The 18,592-nt window shown below is 37.3% G+C and overlaps 1 long non-coding RNA gene across 1 annotated transcript; it reads right to left on the reverse strand.

The window, feature by feature from the left end:
• Positions 1 to 289: 289 nt before the first annotated feature.
• Positions 290 to 13,188, reverse strand: LOC130541620 (uncharacterized). The gene is made up of 3 exons (XR_008955704.2): positions 12,920 to 13,188; positions 562 to 813; positions 290 to 344 (listed from the first exon to the last, which is right to left on the reverse strand). It is a non-coding gene; the product is annotated as an uncharacterized LOC130541620 (long non-coding RNA).
• Positions 13,189 to 18,592: the final 5,404 nt, after the last annotated feature.

Below are 18,592 nucleotides of genomic sequence, written 5' to 3' on the forward strand. Positions count from 1 at the left end.
TGGAATGTGGCACATGGGTCAGACCCTTCTGAGTCCAGTTGGGTAACTCAGCAGAGATCAGAATGATCTTCAAAAACCAACAAGCAATTGGCACGTATCTTCAGGCATGCTTGAAGTCTATGGGGCCAAATGGTAGAGTATCCTGGCAGAGCCAAAAAGTCTTCTTTTATGACACAGAAAATAAAACTTCTTTCAAAGTAGTTATGCAACCCAGGAGAACACAATGCATCCACTGTGTGTGTCCTGGGGCTGTCTATGAACACATGATTTCATATTTTTGTCCTCTGTAAACTTCAGCATTGATGATGAACATTATTTCAAGGAAATATCCCACTACTTTATCTCTGTAAAGACATCCATAGAGAATGTAAGTTATAATTTCCTTATTCATTTTTCTGGTTAGAGAAGGCATTTCTATTTTAATGGTCAATTATTATATTCTGAATTTGCCACAAGTCTCCTTTTCATATTTAAACACTAGGGGTTTTTTTTGTTTGTTGTTTAAATTCTTAAGATAAATAGAAAAGTCAAGGTTAGAAAATGTTCAAAACAATTGCTCACCTTATAAAATCTTGTTAGGGAAGTAATTTTGCTCATTTCATACTGTTGACATTTCTGAATTTCAGTAATCATTAATTTTTTTAAAGCTGCCAGCAGATATGTACAATACTCCTTTTAGATATTATTCCCATCAAAGACAGATTTCACCTCTTTCACTCTTTGTGTCATTTCTCTATTATTTTGAAAATATTACTAATGCCTTCAAGTTCATTTGTATTCTGTAAGATTCTCCTTGTATCCAAGCAACTCCATCTGAAAAAATAATTTGTTTTTTTAATGAGAGATATATTCAAAACAATACCCTGCATATATCTATGATTTTTTGGTAATAATTTTCATGATACTAATTTCCTGGAAAGGGATTTGCACTTTACGAACAAACAGTGATTTCCTTTGAAACCTTCTCTGGTCTATGTCACCACAGTTATCTAAACAATTTAGATGTCCCTTTCTTGACTAAACTTTTAAAAAATGCTGATTCTGTTCTGTTTTTAGAAATGATACACATCATCAGATAATTTGTAAAACAGAAAATATATTAAAAAATAAAAACTTCCTTAAATAACCATGGGATAATCAAGGTTGTAGTAGACTGCCAAGTGAGTTATAAAAACTCCAGAATTATGTCAGAATTAAACAGATAACCAAAGAATCTGTGGGGCACTTTGATGAACTCAAGTGAATCCTTATATTCGTCTTTACTGAGAAAACTGTTGGGAATGATTTCACTTCCATTTTTTTAAAAATATAAAGCATATCCTTCAGAGTGGCACATGCAGAAATATTTTTTATGCGTGTATATTTACTGTTAAGTACACAATACGCCTATGAGAACAACCATAGCTAATAGCTTAAAGAACTGTGCTTGGGGCGAAGGGAAGGAATGTGTGGCTGGAGACTTAGTTTGGCATGACTGAGAAGCACCCAAGCGGAGTAAGGAAGGGTGTGTCGGCTGCAGCCAGGCGGCAGTTCTGGTACTTCTCAGTCATGACATTTGGGGTCAGGTAACTGAATTCTCATCAGCAAAAAGGGGATAATAGTAGTAATATAGCTCTCATAATATTGTTACAAGAATTGCATATACTTATATTCACAAAATAAGTAAAATGTTTTGAACAGTGTCGTGAAGTTATGTCCTATGCAGGTATTTTACTGTAATTGACTTTATTTTTGTTTTAGAGCAGTTTTGGGTCCACAGGAAAGTTGAGTGGAAAGTAGAGAGTTTCCATATCTCCCCTGCTCTCACACATGCTCAGCCTCCCCCGTGATCAACATTCCCCTCAGACTGGTACATTTGTTTACAATGGGTGAACCTACATTGACACATCATTGTCACCCAGAGTCGAAGTTTACATTAGGCCTCTCTCTTAGGTTGTACATAATGAGTTTTGACAAATGTATGATGACATTCATTTTAATAATGAAAATGGTTTGATTGTTAGGGACTAGATTGTGACACTTTTGTTACAAACCTGAAGAAAGTCGGGAGATTGTTAGTGAAATCCCTTTCTAGAAGAAAATTATAGAAAATGTGCCGGGTCTGCAGACTGGTAGGTCCCCCTCCAGTCCCTGAACTGCCCACTGGCAGTTATGATGAAGACAGTCACTTGTTGGTTAAACTTGCATAACTTAATGAAGGAAAGAAAATATGGTTTCTGTAAGAGGACATCCTGTAACTGGACCATGATGGTTCTTTGTAAGGTCACGATAAAGGGAGAAAGAAGTGGAAAAAATTTAAACTTTAGAAAAAGTAAAAAATCCTCATGTAGTAAAGATAAAATTTTGCTGTCATGGTATCTTGTAGGAGGCGCCAGTGACATTTTGCTGAATTGCTTGTGGTGAATTCTAAGAAAAAATAAAAGATATTACTTTGAAGAAAAGGGGAATGCTGGCATGGAGCTCATTGCCTGGAAGGAGAAGAGGCTGAAAACATAAGTAGAGAAAAATCAATTTGGGTAAATTCATAAATCATTGATTTAGAATTAATGTATAGAAGACAGAGTGGGTAGGCTGGGAGCAGTGGCTCATGCCTATTATCCCAGCACTTTGGGAGGATGGGGTGGGTGGATCACTTGTTGTCAGGAATTTGAGACCAGCCTGGCCAACATGGTGAAAACCTGTCTCTACTAAAAATACAAAAGTTAGCCAGGCATGGTGGTGCGTGCCTGTAGTCCCAGCTGCTCAGGAGGCTGAGGCACGAGGAGAATCTCATGAACCCGGGAGGCATAGGTTGCAGCTGAGATTGCGTCACTGCATTCCAGCCTGGTTGACAGAAGTGAGACTCTGTCTCAAGAAAAACAAAAGACAGAGTGGGTTATTTGCAGCACAGTGTAATATCTGTACAAATATAACCAATGTCTTTATCTTTCATGTAGATACCTCTCCACAGGCTACCACGTGAATCTCCAGTCAGCTGGAGCAAAGCCATATAAAATAGGCCTAGTTCAGACAGTGTTCTAAAAAGAAAACTACCAACAAAAGGGGCTTGGAAAGGTTCCTCGGGATATCAAAAATCAAATTAGCTTATTCTACTGTAATTGCTTATTTAAAATGGCAGAATCCCCCCTAGAATTGGAAATGTTCATTAATTTATTCAGCAAATATTTACTGAGCACCTACTACATGCCAGGTGGTAACAAGTTTAAAAGTAAGCAATATAGACAAAGCCTATGCCCTCTTCTAGCTAACAGAAAATAAATACTGGGTGAAAGAATAAAAGAGAATTATGTGCATGTTACACACTTGACAAGCATAAATGTATGTAACAGCTTTGGAATGTTCTCTGATGAAGTTCTGATATACCTTACCCATTTTTCTCCATTAAGCATGTGGTGACGACACAGCCTGACTAGTAAGACTGTCTGTGTTCTGATATAATCTAGGTTTCTTTTCTTGTATTGACCAGAAGGTGTGAACATGTGTTGCATGAGTTGTGTATATTTGTGTGTGTGTGCATGTGTGTGTGTGAGAGAGCATGCACACTTTTGTGTCATTCTTCTCAAAATGTAGCACATGAACTGGAATTGAAGAAGAATTAGAGCTTTTGATTACTATTTGGATTATTTTCTTGGTCTTTACATATGCAACTGTTCAAGGCCTAATATAAGTTTGGTCTTTTTAGTATAATGTTGTGTAGGAGGCTTTGCTTCCTTATAATATGCTATGTGACATGAGGCTCATTTGCTTTCCCTATTATCCCAGGAAATGCTAGCATCTTTCTTGTGAGTATTCTGTGTCCTGGGTTTCCTACTGTGCCGCAGTGTAAAGAGAGTAGGGCAATGTAAACTTCTTTGAGAACCACTTCCTGACTGATTGGCGTCTAAGAAGAAACACGATCTGGAGCTTTGCACAGCACCAGGACTCTGCCTGTGAAACACTATTAAATCTGCTATTACCCTCCCTTCCACCCTTCCCCCAGGACTCTAAGGTGACCTTCCCACTTAACTCTTTCATGCCCAATAGCACGTAGGGCACACTACCAATGTCTGCAATGAATCATATGTTTTCAGAATAATTATTTTGATCACTTATATCCTTTCTTATTAAAAATGTCTGTGCAGTTCTTAAAGAGGAAAGGGGTGAGGGAGGAAAGCTGCAATTTAGAGGAACTGTGTAGTTGTTTTTCTTTCTTTTATTTAATCATCACTTTTAATATTTCCTTATAATTCACATTTTAAAGAAAACAAACCCAAGGCTCAGAGAGGTCAACTAATTTACACACATGGCATGGCTAAGAAGTGGCAGGGGCTGGATTAGAATCAAGGCATTTCTGACTCAGAGCCAGTGATTTTTCTACTACATACAGTAAGTTCCACCAAGTGGAAAATTAAGGTCTTAATAATACCTGCCAAGAAACACTGCATTAATTATAATGAATGTTTTATGCAGGGTAGTTTTTGGGTCTGAATCATGGCATCGTTGCCATACATTTTTAATTTTATTTATTTTTTTACTTTGTGTGGAGACATCAGGGTTTATTAACCACTGCATCCAAGACTGAAGATCAGATAGTTAAAAAAAAAAAGATGATATTTGAATGTGTAAATATTTGTTTTAGAATACACGGAGATAGTCTTTTTTTCCTGTCTTTCACCTAACCTTTCTTCCACATCTTAATTACACATTTTTTTTTTTATTGAGGCAACAAATTCCTTCCTCCTTAGATCCCTGCCCCACAACAACCCAGAGCCCAGAACATAAACAAAGACACATTTGGAAGCTCCTGCAGAGAGACCTATATCCAAGATCAGCAGATCCTGCAATTTGCTATTTCCTCTTCCCCCCTCTCCCCAGATGCAGGCTTATGTAAGTCTCCCTGAGGCATGTATGGTTTTAGGGAAAGGATTGAAAACTGTGGCTGGTGCTGTTAGTATTAGATGGCTGTAAATGAATAAATGGATAATAACAGTTAGGCAGCTCACTGACGGTATTCCAAGTATTAATAAATGCGTGCAATTGACACAGTTTGACACCAACACTTTGGAATTTATGACATGTAAAAAGGGAGAATATGAATCTGCCGCTTTCAACTTTTTAATATAATTGGGATGCCTGAAGCCATTTTACCATCTGTAAGCTTCCCGTATTAGCCCTGATTTACTCCTGAATGTCCACAAAGCCTGTGACTTCATATAAAAGTTTTGAAAAGAGTTTAGCATTGTAGCTTTTCTTTTAATATCTGAAACTTGTTATAGCATGTGCTGCTATTTCCAGGCAGTTTAGTGTCATTAAAGCAAACACCATATAAACCTGACTTCCTATTTTTAACATTGTAGAATTCTATATTAAGTGCCATGAACAAAGAAGCACATCAGATGAATACTTTTTCCTTTAAAATGAAAAACTCCCTTAACCAGGATGTTCAGAACCCTCCCAAAATGGACTTGTTTTCAGCTTGTTCATCTTTTCCACCTCCCTACCGCTTTTTAAAAGTTTCATGTCCATTTTTGGTGACAATTTATTATTTGAAGTCATCTTCCAAGGGCAGGAAATATCTTTGTAGAAAAGAGTCCGAAATTAACTTCATGTGCAAAACAAACGTATCACAGAACAGTAGAGACAGTTCCTAAGCAGATTGTGTTCTAAAAGTTTGCCTAAAAGAATGCTGTTTGGAGCCTGGAACATATTTTTCATGGAAACACTATAGATGGCTGTTAAGTTCTAAGGTCAGTGATTGAGGCCATATGACCTGTGAAGTAATTGGATCGCAAAACTGCATTTTTAAAATACCACTTTGTGATAATTTAGGATATTATTTTGGTAACGTCACACATTATAACATGGAATCTAGAGCTACTGCATAGCATCATGAGCATGATAGTTTAACTAGGTTCCAGTCACACTGATCTCCTTGTTATTGCTCAACAAGGAGTGAGGACTGTGGTATGGGCATACAAATTGGGAGAGCATGTGTGTTTAATGATGACTGTAGTCTGTGCAAGGATCAAGTCAATATCAAGTCATGCAGCTTGGAGTACCTCCCCCTCCCACTTTTTTGATGTACATGTTTAAGTAAGAGTCTCAAAGTGTCAACATTTTTTGTTGGGTCTTTGTTGTGATTCATCACCATGTGATCCTGAGGCAGTGGATGTCTTGATAGGAAAATATTGATAGTGCACAGCTGGTACATTCCTTCCCCACTTTTACTTGAATTGCCCTGTGCTTCTCTAGGGTTCCCTGCACCCTCTTTTTCTCTCCCTCTCTTCCCACTTAGCGGTAGGGTCTAGGGCTGTAGAACACACCAGACAACTCATCTTGATTTAAGCAGACTACTTAGGGGGTTCTGATGGACACTGAAAGGCGACTCACTGGACTGGAACGTGTGCCTATAAAAGGTATCCTGGCCCCTATTGCTTCACCAACAATCAGCTAATTTGTTGTTGGCCTATTCCACCTTCTACATTTTCCACTGTCATAAATTCTTTGGCTGCTGCGACTGAACATGCTGGAGAGCGACCTTTCTTCTCTTAGACATCCTTGTAAAGATGTAAGCCCGGTTCAGAGACTGCTTTGGTCCCACTTCATTACTTGTAGGTTCCTACAGTAAAAGACCATTCTTTCCTATATTTGCCATCTTCACCGTTTATACCCAAGATGGTGGTTAGAAGCCAGACAATAGATAATGAAAAGAATGATAAATCATTGACTGGTTGAAAACTAACGCAAATATTTGATTACATTTCTAGCTGTAGCAAATCAGCAAATCTCAATTCCTGAGTAGGTGAAGTTTGAATTGCCCAGGTGAGGAAAAGCAGGCTACTGAGCACTGCTCTGGGAGTCGGATCAGTAGGAGCCTGATCATATCTCAGAACAGGGCAGTGTGAGCATCAGAGTTTGTGGAGAAAAGGGCAAAGTGGAAAGATATCTTACTAGTTTTTCAGCCCCTTTTGACTTTTAGAGGCAATTCAGGCGAGGGCTCAGAAAGAAAAGAGGAAAGCTGGGGAGAAAGCTCCATAGTTTTACAGAGCACGTAAATAATCATGTACAGGATGTTAGTAGAAATACGGATGTTCAGGATGATTTTGATGAAGCTTCAGACAGAAATGAGTTTTCCCAGAGGTCTCTTTGAAAGACTCAAGGCTTCTCCCTTTTGGTCATGTCTCAGGTAGTCTTAAAGCACTCAGAATCCAGCATGTCAGCAAAGAAAATTTATGGCTATTTTACCAATCATAGAGACAATTTAAGTAAAGAGGAGTCAATTAAGCATTTGTAATATTTGCTTTTTAAACTGTGGCAGCAAAATCATTTTAGTGGATAACAATTCACATTAAAAATAGAATGAAAAAATAGAACATAATAAAATATATAAAAGTTTTGCAACTTAGATTTATTTTATGGATCTTTTATTTCCCTCCTTTCCTCCCTCCCTCCCTCCCTCTCTCCCTTCCTTCCTTCCTTCATTCCTTTCTTCCTTCCTCTCTTTTCTTTCTTTCTTTCTTTCTTTCTTTCTTTCTTTCTCTTTCTTTCTTCCTTTCCTCTCTCTTTCTTTCTTCTTCTTTCTTTCTGTTTGTCTCTCTCTCTCTCTCCTTCCTTCCTTCCTCCCTTCCTACCTTCCCTCCCTCCCTCCTTCCTCTCTCACTCCTCTTTCCTTCCTTCCCTCCTTCCTTTTCTCTCTTTCTGATATAAATTTGTATTCTGGGTCATGATGTGTGATGGTAAATTTTATGTGTCAACTTGACTGGAACACAAGATGTCCAGATATCTGACTAAACATTATGTCTGCATGTGTCTGTGAGAGTGTTTCTGGAAGAGACGGCATTTGTATTGGTAGAATGAGTAGAGCATATGGCCCTCCCCAAGGTATGTGGGCATCATGTAATTTGTTGAGGGCCTGAATAAAACAAAAAGATGAAGAAGGTTTGAGTTAACTCTGTCTGACTGCTTGAGCAGGACATCTGTTTTCTCCTGGTTCTGGTGCTGCTGGTTCCCAGACCTTCAGAATCTATAGCATTGGCTATCTGACTTCCAGGCCTTCAAACTACGCCACTGCTTTTCCTGGGTATCCAGCTTGCAGATAGCAAATCATGGACTTCTCAGTCTCCGTAATCATGTGACCCAATGCCTTATGGTAATTATAATACAGTAGCCCCCCCTTATCCACAGGGAAATATGTTCCAAGACCCTTGGTGAATGCCTGAAATTGTGAATAGTACTGAACCCCACTTACACTATGTTTTTCCTATACTTACATACCTATGCTAAGGTTTAATTTATAAATTAAGAACAGTAAGAAAGTAACAATAACTAATAATAAAATAGGCAAAGGATAACAATATACTATAATAAAAGTTATGGTAATATGGTCTCTATGTCTCTCAAAATCTCTTATTGTATTTTATTCACTCTTCTTCTTGTGATAATGTGGGATGACAAGATGCCTGTTTCTGAGATGAAGTGAGATGAACGACATTGGTGTTGTGATGCAGCGTTTGGCTACTATTGAAAACTAATTAATAACTTAGGAATGGTTTATTTCTAGAATATTCTATTTAATATTTTTGAATTGCAGTAGGCTGCAGGTAATGAAAATCAAGGAAAGCAAAACCACAGAGGAGAGGGGACTACTGTAATAATATAATAATGATAATAATAATAATAGATTCTGGAAGAGTTTTGAGGTACATGCTAGCAAAAGCCAATGTTTTTGTGAAGAGAGTTTTAAAGGCAACTATAGGAAGACCTCAGAAACAGAAGAGGAAAGCTGAAGAGAGAGGTGCATCTTCTCATAGAACACTTAAATAATAGTGTAAAGAATGTTGGTGGAAATACGGTATTCATCTGCAAACCAGGAGGTTGGCCTCCACCAGAAGTTGACTTGGCTGGCACTCTTGAACTTTCCAGCTCCCTGAACTGTGAGAAGTGAATTTCTGTTGTTAAAGCCATCCTGTCTATGGTATTTTTGTTACAGCAGCCCAAACTGCCTACGACACAATGTAAAATGCATCTCTCACTAAGGGTCTTGGTCAAAAAGTTAGAAAGCTATTGGTCTGCACTTATGGTTTATTTCAGATATATAAAGTTGGTCATATTTTAGACATGGGTTAGAGAAATAGGGTGTACAGATACAGATTATATTCTCTCAGGTTGTATTTCTGCAATAAGGGCTAGCCTCTTTATGGGGACAGTGGCTGGTAGATTTAGGTCATGTAATTAAATGTCTAAACTACCCACAGGCATCCAGAAGATAGAACATTTATCCTGTTATGTCATGCTCTCTCTGTAAAAACAAAACTCTTTGTTAAATCAACAAGCAGCACTATTAAGTAATTAAATCATTATAAAAATAATACCCAATTAGAAAATACTTAAATAAATATACCAGTATAATTAGATACCTTCTCATTAAACTTCAATTATCTTTAGCCTAATCCCAATTTTTTTTTTCCACAAATCAGAAGCTTTCAATCTGAATCATTTCATTTCCCCTTTGGGCTTGTCTACCATTTTTGTATTTAGCTTTCTTCTTTTATGCCTTTTTTTTTTTCTCAGAAATCTTTATGGTTTTCTCTTCTGCATGACCTTTTGCTATAATCAGAATAAGAGAAATTTGAATCCCTTGTGATGGCCTTTTTCTAATAATGAGTAATTTTCTTCCATATAACTACTTTTTTTCTCTCAGTCCCCTTTGAAGCCTGAAGCAAGTATAAAAGCTAATTTGAAATTAGCATACAATTGGGTTCCTTATTAGTCTCTATAGTCATTTTTGCAGATGTATAGTTTGGCCTGGGTCAGGGACCCCCTGACAGAAAATTGCCTTTTTTTTTTCTTTTAAAGGCCCAAGCCTATATTTCTTTAGAACACATTAGAACATTGCTCAAAGGATAACATGCTGTTTAAGCAGAGATATGAATTGATATCTTCATAGTTAACGCACTTAACACTCTTCCTTTTTATTCTACATGACTTTCAAGGAAATATTAAATTACTCTAAACACATGCCTTTCAAAATTAATGGTAAAATACTTCACGGTAAATATGTCTTGATCAAGTACAGCGTTCTATGGGGAAGGCATTTCAAAATAGCATTGGTATATAGAAAATGTCAGTGAATTACACCAAGCTTTTTCTCTAGAAGATTCTTCTTGAATTATCTATATACATATTTTAACGGTGACATTTTTAGCCAACTCAATCACTAGTTCCTATATCAGGAAATTTTATCCTGGGGTCCATTTACCATCTAAAATTTTACGTGCAATGCATGAGTATTTATCTGGGGAAAGTCACTACCGTTTTTTATGACTTCTTTTTTTAATAAGATATATAACAAAATGCATAGACCTTTAAAGGTGATTTCTAAGAGTTGTGTCAATTGTATACATTTGTGTAGCTACAACTTAAAACAATACATAAAAGATTTCCATCACCCAAAGTTCTCTTGGGGCCTTTTCTAATCAATTTCCCATCCACCACCCAGTGCAACTGCTTACTGATACTTATCACTATAAATTATTTTTGTCTGTTTTTGAACCTCATCTTAATGGAATCCTATAGTATATAATACTCATTAGTGTCTAGTTTCTGATTTTTTGAAATTCATCATATTATTGCTTCAATCAATAACTTCTCTTCAATGTTGAGCAGTATTCTCCCATATGACTATCACACAATTTTACTATCCTTTTATCTATTCATGGACCCTTGGCTTGCTTTTGCATATTATAAATAAAGTTGCTATGAACACTCTTGTCCATGTCTTTTTGTGGACAATATCTTTTCATTTTGGGGGAGTAAGTAACTAGGAGTAGAATTGCTGGGTCATCAGATAGGTATTTTAACTTTATTAGAAACAGATCTGCAGCTTTTAATAAACTCTTAAAGGGACCTTGTATCCAAAAACTTAAAGTAGCCCTGCTTTTAGGGCATCTATACAAATGTTTTTGTTTGTTTAGAAATATGTTCTCAATTCTCTTTAAGCCTCAGTTACAGACTCAATAAGATGAGTGCTAGACTCTGCCTTAAGCCTATAATGCATTAGGCTATCAGTACAAGTTGAAATTATTTAAAATAGTTTTTGTAGATACTTGGATAGTAGATTAATCACAATAGCTTAATTCCACTAGAATGTAAATTTTATGAGGGTAGAGACATTTCTCTGTTCACTGCTGTAACCCAAGCATCTAAGATGCTATCTGCATGGATCAGTTCAATAAATATGCTAAATGGAGGAATGAAGTATCAGCCATATGTTGGGAAACATTCTAATTGCTTTATATGTAGTGTTTCACTTAATCCTTACAGCCAATCTTTGAGGTAATTCCTTTTATTACTCCCTTTTAAGTGGAGAAATTAGGCACAGAGAAGTTAGGCAATATGCCCCTTGTCACATAGCAAATAAGCCAGGATTTGAATACAAGTAGTTGTCCTTCCAAAGTCATAACTCTTAGCCAGGGGATGCAGAAAAACTGCATCGCTTGTGTGTCTCTTGTTTTGTTTCAAGAAGCCAAATAGCCTTTTTCTATTTGTTAATTGTATCACTTTTGAAGGAAAAGTCCTCAGGAGGAAATTCCGTGGATTGGTTTAGGATGGTGACACTCATTATCTTTCTCACAATTAACTGGACTTTTCTTCACATTCTGATTTGTTCCCATAATGAGAGTTAGGGCCCCACTTCACCTGTATTATAAATAAAAGCCATGGAGGTCTATACATACAATCCCTGGATACTTTTGCTTTACTTTGTTTTGTTTCATTTTCACTCACATCAGGTTAAGCTGAAAATTTTGATGCTTTTTAGAAGTAGCTTTGAATCCAAATGCACAATTACTGTTATAAAGCCTGCCTTGTATGGCCCTTCATGGTGTCATACAGCTTAGGACCTGGTGATGGGATGGCATTGTTTTGACAACTGTTACCTGTTCCTTATTTGTAAGTTTTTAGTAATGTGAGCTTCTCTCTTAGTCTTGTCATGACCATTGTGGTCCCTTCTAGCTAGCAGAGAGGTTGAGGACAGGCTAGTGTGTTCTTATGAACTGGCTTTGTCAACAGAGCTGGCGTTTGCTTACACTCTAAAACAAATCACCTCTCACTATCTCTGCAACACTTCCCCAGAGCTGAATTTATGCCTCTTTTTATCTTGATAAGAAAATATAAACAAAAGATTCTGATTAATATTTATCTCAATGTAGCCAAACTAGAGCCAAATACATCTCAAAATGGCACTTGTTGATGAAATCACTCCTCCCAGTTATATTTGAAGGAGATTCCCCTTCTAAGACACATGACTTCAAATCTCTGCACTGTATCATGCAATGCTCAGCAGCCTTCTGTGAGTACATTGGTGGCAGTTCTCTTTTTCTAGAATGAGCCAGAGGCAAACAAGCTTTTGAGGTTGGAAAACAGTGACGAGAAATTGGTTCATAAACCTACACTTGATAATCATCCATGCTTTTGCCACCAGTACTGCAAATTCTACGTTACAATTTTATGTTGTCTTACATCCTTTTGGCAGCATGTCTTAACCACATATAAAATAATCTGTAGCAGGAAAAAAGTTATCAGTCCTTATCTTTTTAGCTTTGCTAATAAAGATAGTAAAACTGAGATTCTGTGAAATTATGTCCAATTTTTTCCCCAAGGGTAGAAAAGCCAAACAGCCTGGAGATAATGAATATGTCTTCCCAAATGGCAATTGTAGCAGGTCTTTCTAAGCAGCAGTCCCAAATAAAAGATCTATGAATCAAACAAACAATTTGTATTTTAAAAGAAATTTGCTACTCCCTCTTTCCTATAGAAGAGTCCTGAAAATAAAATCAGGGCTGTTCATTTTACTCAATACTCTCAAACACCAAGCAAGATTACAATTCCTTGCCTGCCTATGATACCCTGTAATTCCAACTAGCTCTGTGAAAGCACAGACCTGTTTTGGCATTTCACGTTCTGCTGCTTCATCAAGGCCAGCTCCTTCACTGCAGGCTCTTACGACAGCACATACTTCTCTTAACAGCCATGTTTTCAGTCCTCGTTTCAACAGAAGACTCTAATCTTGTGATTTTTCCGATGCCATACCAAATATAGATTTTGCTGACACTTCCCTGATTTTCTAGGATTTAAAACATTTCAAACAAACTTTTGAAGCAAACGATGACAATGTGTTTTTATGCTTACATAACCCATCTCAGTTATTTCAGACTCAAGATGGAATCCTAGCCCTGTATCAAGTAGAAAACAAAACAAAACAAAAGCCAGTGAGTTGTTTTAGTCATCAGAGTAGTGCTGTTTTCAAGTATTCCGCCTCGTTCTCCTACCACATAGGTAAGCAGACTAGCAAAAGTTAATATGGCTGTTTTAAATTAAAGGCATTCAGATGCTGTTTTTTTCTCGAATTTTTGAATGTGTTGTTTAACACACCGAATTTCTGTGCAGTGAAATGGAGAGACTTGATGAGAGGCTGTTGTCAGCTTTAGCCTGGAGATAGAGATGTGACCAAGTATATTTTTCTCAGGTGACTCTCCCCTTATGGGGAGGACTGTGTTTAAGAACTGCTGAGAGCCAGAGGCAGAGATCTGAGCTGGGAGATTTAAGACTATGGTTGACTATACATGTAACACAAAAACAATAATTCACCAGGCATTTCTTCCCAACAACACAAACTTTAAAAGACTTAACAACAACAAAAATCAACATTTACATACTGGGTAATTTAACTTTTGATGCGTATATATAGGTTTTATGTCTAGAATTATTTAAATTTGTGGGATAAAAGGTGATACTTTTAGTAGAGTTGTCTTAAGTGCAAATAAAATTGAGCTAAAGTTCAATAAAAGTATTTATACAGCAATTTAAGGTAGTAAGTATTTTTATGTAATTGCCTTTTCTGTTCTTCCCATAAGACATTGAAGTACATCTAAATTATTATCCCCAATTTATACCTGAGACTCCTGAGATTCACTTGCCCAGAATACAGCCAATAGAGGTGTTGTCAATTTCTCTAGTTAAACCCATGATTCTCTTGGGGAGGTCATATACTAAACATCTCTGTTATATCTTCCATTTTCTTTTTTCTTGCTTACTATGTTTCTTTCAGTTCAGAAATATTTTCTTCCAACTCCCCTAAAATTAAAAATTTTAGATCTAGTTCCTAAGAAATTTATGTTATGTACAGGTGTATATGCTGGTGGTGGTTGCCAGTATGAGACAAAAGTCTTTGTTTTCTGTTTGTAACATGGACATTTTGAAGAATGGATGCAGTATAAGATGGTACTTTAGCTTTCTATGTAGATATAATGAATTGGAGCATACATGGCTATCATGGCTATTTATAATCATTCCTTTATACCCTTGAAAAATAATTGCAAAACAATAACATACCACATATTCAGTGTTTTCTGATGTACAGAGTCAATGTAAGTTTCCTGAAGTCAACTAGTGTGCAATCTAATTAGAGTGCTACCCTATATCTCTAACAGTTAATACAGAAACACAGAGGATACGATCATACAGCATATGCAGAATGTATGATTCCGTACGATATAGGGTGGCACTACAATTAGATTGCACACTAGTTGATTTCAGGAAATTTACATTCAAATTAAGGCCCTGTCTCTTTATGGCCTGAGCCAGAAGGGAGCCAGGCTCTGCCACCTGCCCAACTGGGCTTGCCAGGCACAGGGGACTAACACCATAGTAGGGCAACTACTATGAGTGGTAGAGCTTGTGGATGAGGTTCAAATTTGGCACCAGGGACTTCCAGTTGGGCTAAATGAAGCACAGAGGGGTAAGCTAGACTTTAATCATGTCTTGAATCTGTCAGGTTGGTCACATTTCAGGGATTCTTTTGATGGGTATGAAGTGACACACATTTCAATTGTGGAGTAGTACCTAGAGGGCAGGTTTTAGAGACAGTTTGACTTGCTTTGCATTGTATCCTGGATCATTCATTTACTAGTGATATGAGCTGGGAAAAGTTAGTTACCTTTAGAGCTTCAGTTTCCATTTTAGTAAGTGTCATAGGATTGCTATGAAGATTAAAGCATGTGGATAAGCCATGTAAAGTGCTTGAAACAGTGCCTACAAAAGGGTGAGCACTCAGCAGAGCCTATTTATAATGATGATTATTGTTGTTATATTTAATTTGGAGAGGCATAAATAACTGGCAAAAATTAGGAAAGTAATCAAGAAGGAGTACATGCTTGAGGCAAATTGGTTCTCACCAGGTTTTGAATGCTGAGATTATCTGAAGGACAAGACAGACATCCAGTTTACTTCACTGAGCCAACATTAAGGAACAAAGGGAACAGAAAAATTGGAAATATTAATACATTGACACTGTGGGTGAACCTTGGGGATGCCATTGAACAGACTCAGAGAGCAGTGTAGAAACTAGGAGGTTGTCTGGGTCTGGGGGCTTTGGTCTGATGGGGACTTATGCTGGGTCAAGTGGCCTGAGGAATACCACGGTTTCAGCCTGTGTGAGACGTGACAACCTCTGGACCTCAATTCTAGATTGGTCTGAAAATTGGGATAGAATAAACTTGTGAGGCCTAGGTGTGTGGGTCTGGGAGAAATAAGGCAGGGTTAGGGGAGAAGGATTGAAAATGAAGTGCTCAATTCTTTTCTACAAACACTAATCACTGTAAGCCCTCACAGGAGGAAGAATAAATAAAGGCTTGGGTAGTTAACTGTAACTATGGAGGGATCAGAGCTGAATTCTTAAATGATGCATGAGATTTGTGGGATAACTAAGCCCAGGAAAAAGGGAAGGAAAAAGTGGTCAAAACCTCTGAGACTGGGATGAGAATGATACGTATTTATGAGTTAGTGAAACTCTGGTCTGATGAATACAGAATTGAGATGGCATGATCCATGGGTAAGAAAGACTAGAATATGAGCGTATTTTACCAACCAGGCATTGGAAAGTGGATATGAAGGGGAAGGCAGAGGGAGTCATTAATTATTCTAAACAGAAGAATGACACTGTATTAGTTTGTTTGTACTGCTATAACAGAATACCATAGACTGGATAATTTATAAAGAACAGAAATTTATTTCTTACAGCTCTGGAGGCTGGGAAGTCCAAGATCAAGACACTAGTAAGATTGGTGTCTGGTGAGGGCCCAGTCCCCAATCCTGACTTGGTGCTTTGAATACTGCATCATATAAAGTAGAGGAAGGCTGTTTCTCACTTGGCTGAACAAAAGACAGAGGGAACCCACTTCTTCAGGTCCTTTTTATAGTGGCATTAGTGAGGGTGGAGCCCTCATGACCTAAAGACCCTCCCATTAGGCCCCATCTTCCAACACTGTTGTAGTGGGGATTAAGTTTCAACACGAGTTTCAGAGGGAACAAAAACATTCAAATCACAGCAGACATATGACACAAAAAAACAGGAATAACACATACATAAAACAGTGTTCAACAAAAAATTACTTTGAGAGGCAGAAAGAGAATGGAAAAATCATTTTCAGAACACCTGCTATGGGTCGACATGACATGTTTGATGTAATTTCATTTATAATTACAATCTCATGTTTAGGTGTTAATGGGACTTTTTTTGCTGAAAAGGAAACTGAAGCTAAGAAAAGGTAAAGTAATTTGTCCAACTCTTACTAGTTACCACTGGTAAGAGGATGAGACTGGTTTCAGATCCAGGTGTGCCCGATTCCAAAACATGTCTTTTCTTGTGCCATGCAGTTGCCTACAGTAGTGTAGAGGAGGTTGGGAGAAGCTAGAATAATCCAGGCAGTTAGGAATGCAAGTCCAAATAAAAAATAGCTTACCCCCGCCCCCCGCCACCCTTTCTAGCATAGTTTATACCTCTGTTGTTGCTAATCCCATTCATCTTGTACTTTGGAGGTTCTTACACTTGTCTTATTCTTACTCTCCTTACTTCTGCTGTGTTTCTCATAGTTGCATTCCTGGTGCTCTTTGCACAAAGTGACTTAAGACAAATCATCAAAGGGTACTTTTTAAGTGGGATGAATGCACCATCTGTGGAAAGCAAGCAAGGAAAACTCTGGAAGCAGATCAATCTGGTTTTATGCTATAGATTCCTCACTTACCAACTTTGTGATTTTGGCCAAGACACACATTTTTTTTTTTTTGGAGTCTCAGTTCCCTTGTCAATAAAATGTATGAGAGTAAGACATCATACACTGAATTGTGGTGAGGAATGATGTCATATATGTCAATCAAAGTGCTTGACTCATATAGTGGAATCATACATTTAGTTTTCTTCTCCCTTCCTTTGCACTATTCCTTTGAATTGAACTATTAAACATTTCAGAGAGTATCTCATAGAAGAATATAAGCACATAAAGAAAAATAATAAAAAGTTAACTGCATTAAAAAATTCAAATAAATAAGGAGAATAGTTTGATTGATGATCATTCTACAAATCATGGTTAATGATGCTTTGTCCCAAAAGCTATGTTATTAGCTTTTAGGAGAAGCTTCAGTTCATAACCTGTACATTCATTAAACCCCAAAAAGGCAAATGGATTGCACTCAAAAGACAGTAGACTGAATAAAATCACTTACTAAGGAACATTTTCTATTTGTGATTGGTCCATTTGGACCTCAAAGATAAAGGATACTAGTTATATACTCATTTATACAATGATGAGAATGATAGGTAATATAATGGATGAGAGAATCAAGATGAAAAATTATTTCAATTGGTTTAAATAATGGACCAAAACTAACAAGATAAAATTTAGCAGGAATCAAAGTTGAGTCCTACATTGAGGTTTATGCTATCAAATTCATATTACAGAAGAAAAGCGATATATGTAGAAAATAATTCATATGAAATCTATAAATCACCTCTTAGTATTTTAGTTGACCAACACTAAATGAGCTTACCCTATGAAGTGATTGTGAAAAATAAATAGAGTATGAGATGGAGAGACTAAAAATGAAACTGAGTCTGGTGGAAGATATAAAAAGGGTTTAGACTATTTTTTCTAGTAGGAGTTGTCTTATTAATATCATCCAGTTGAGTACTTACTTATACCAATCAAGTATTTTAATTTTAATGTTTATCAATGTTCCTGAAGCTTTTGAGCTGATAGATGTGCTTCTCTCCATCTCTGGGCCCAGATCTACTCTCTGTCCACTTGCTGGATTTTAGTTGAATGCTCTGCTTCAGCTGCCCAGTGATGGCACAGTAGTTTGGGTTGTGAGATGCAAAGGTAGTTTTTTGCGTGTGTGGGTATCTAGGGGTGTGAGAGATGCTGTCCAGGTTGCAAGCATGGAAAAAAAATTTCCTATATGAGATTGTCCAAATGTTCCAGTCATCCCTTGACTCAGACATCTCCCTCCCACTCAAGTCCCTGAAATTCTGTGGCTCTCTTTGGTGACTCTTGCATACTCAGCACTCTGGGCCTGGAGAGTGCAGCTGTGAATGTTTGCTGCTTCCACAGTCACTGGCTCTCCCCCTGGTTAGATAAGCATTATGAAGCTCTATGTATACCCTTGTGATGGTGAGAGCCATCACTACCTGTTTTGGTGCTTAACGTGAGGCACCCTTAATAACTAACTCTGGACCCTACGCCAGTAACATGCTGCCATCTAGAGTTTTGTGGTTTACCAT

This window comes from Pan paniscus, chromosome 5 (genome assembly GCF_029289425.2).
Source record: "Pan paniscus chromosome 5, NHGRI_mPanPan1-v2.0_pri, whole genome shotgun sequence".
Classification (NCBI taxonomy): domain Eukaryota; kingdom Metazoa; phylum Chordata; class Mammalia; order Primates; family Hominidae; genus Pan; species Pan paniscus.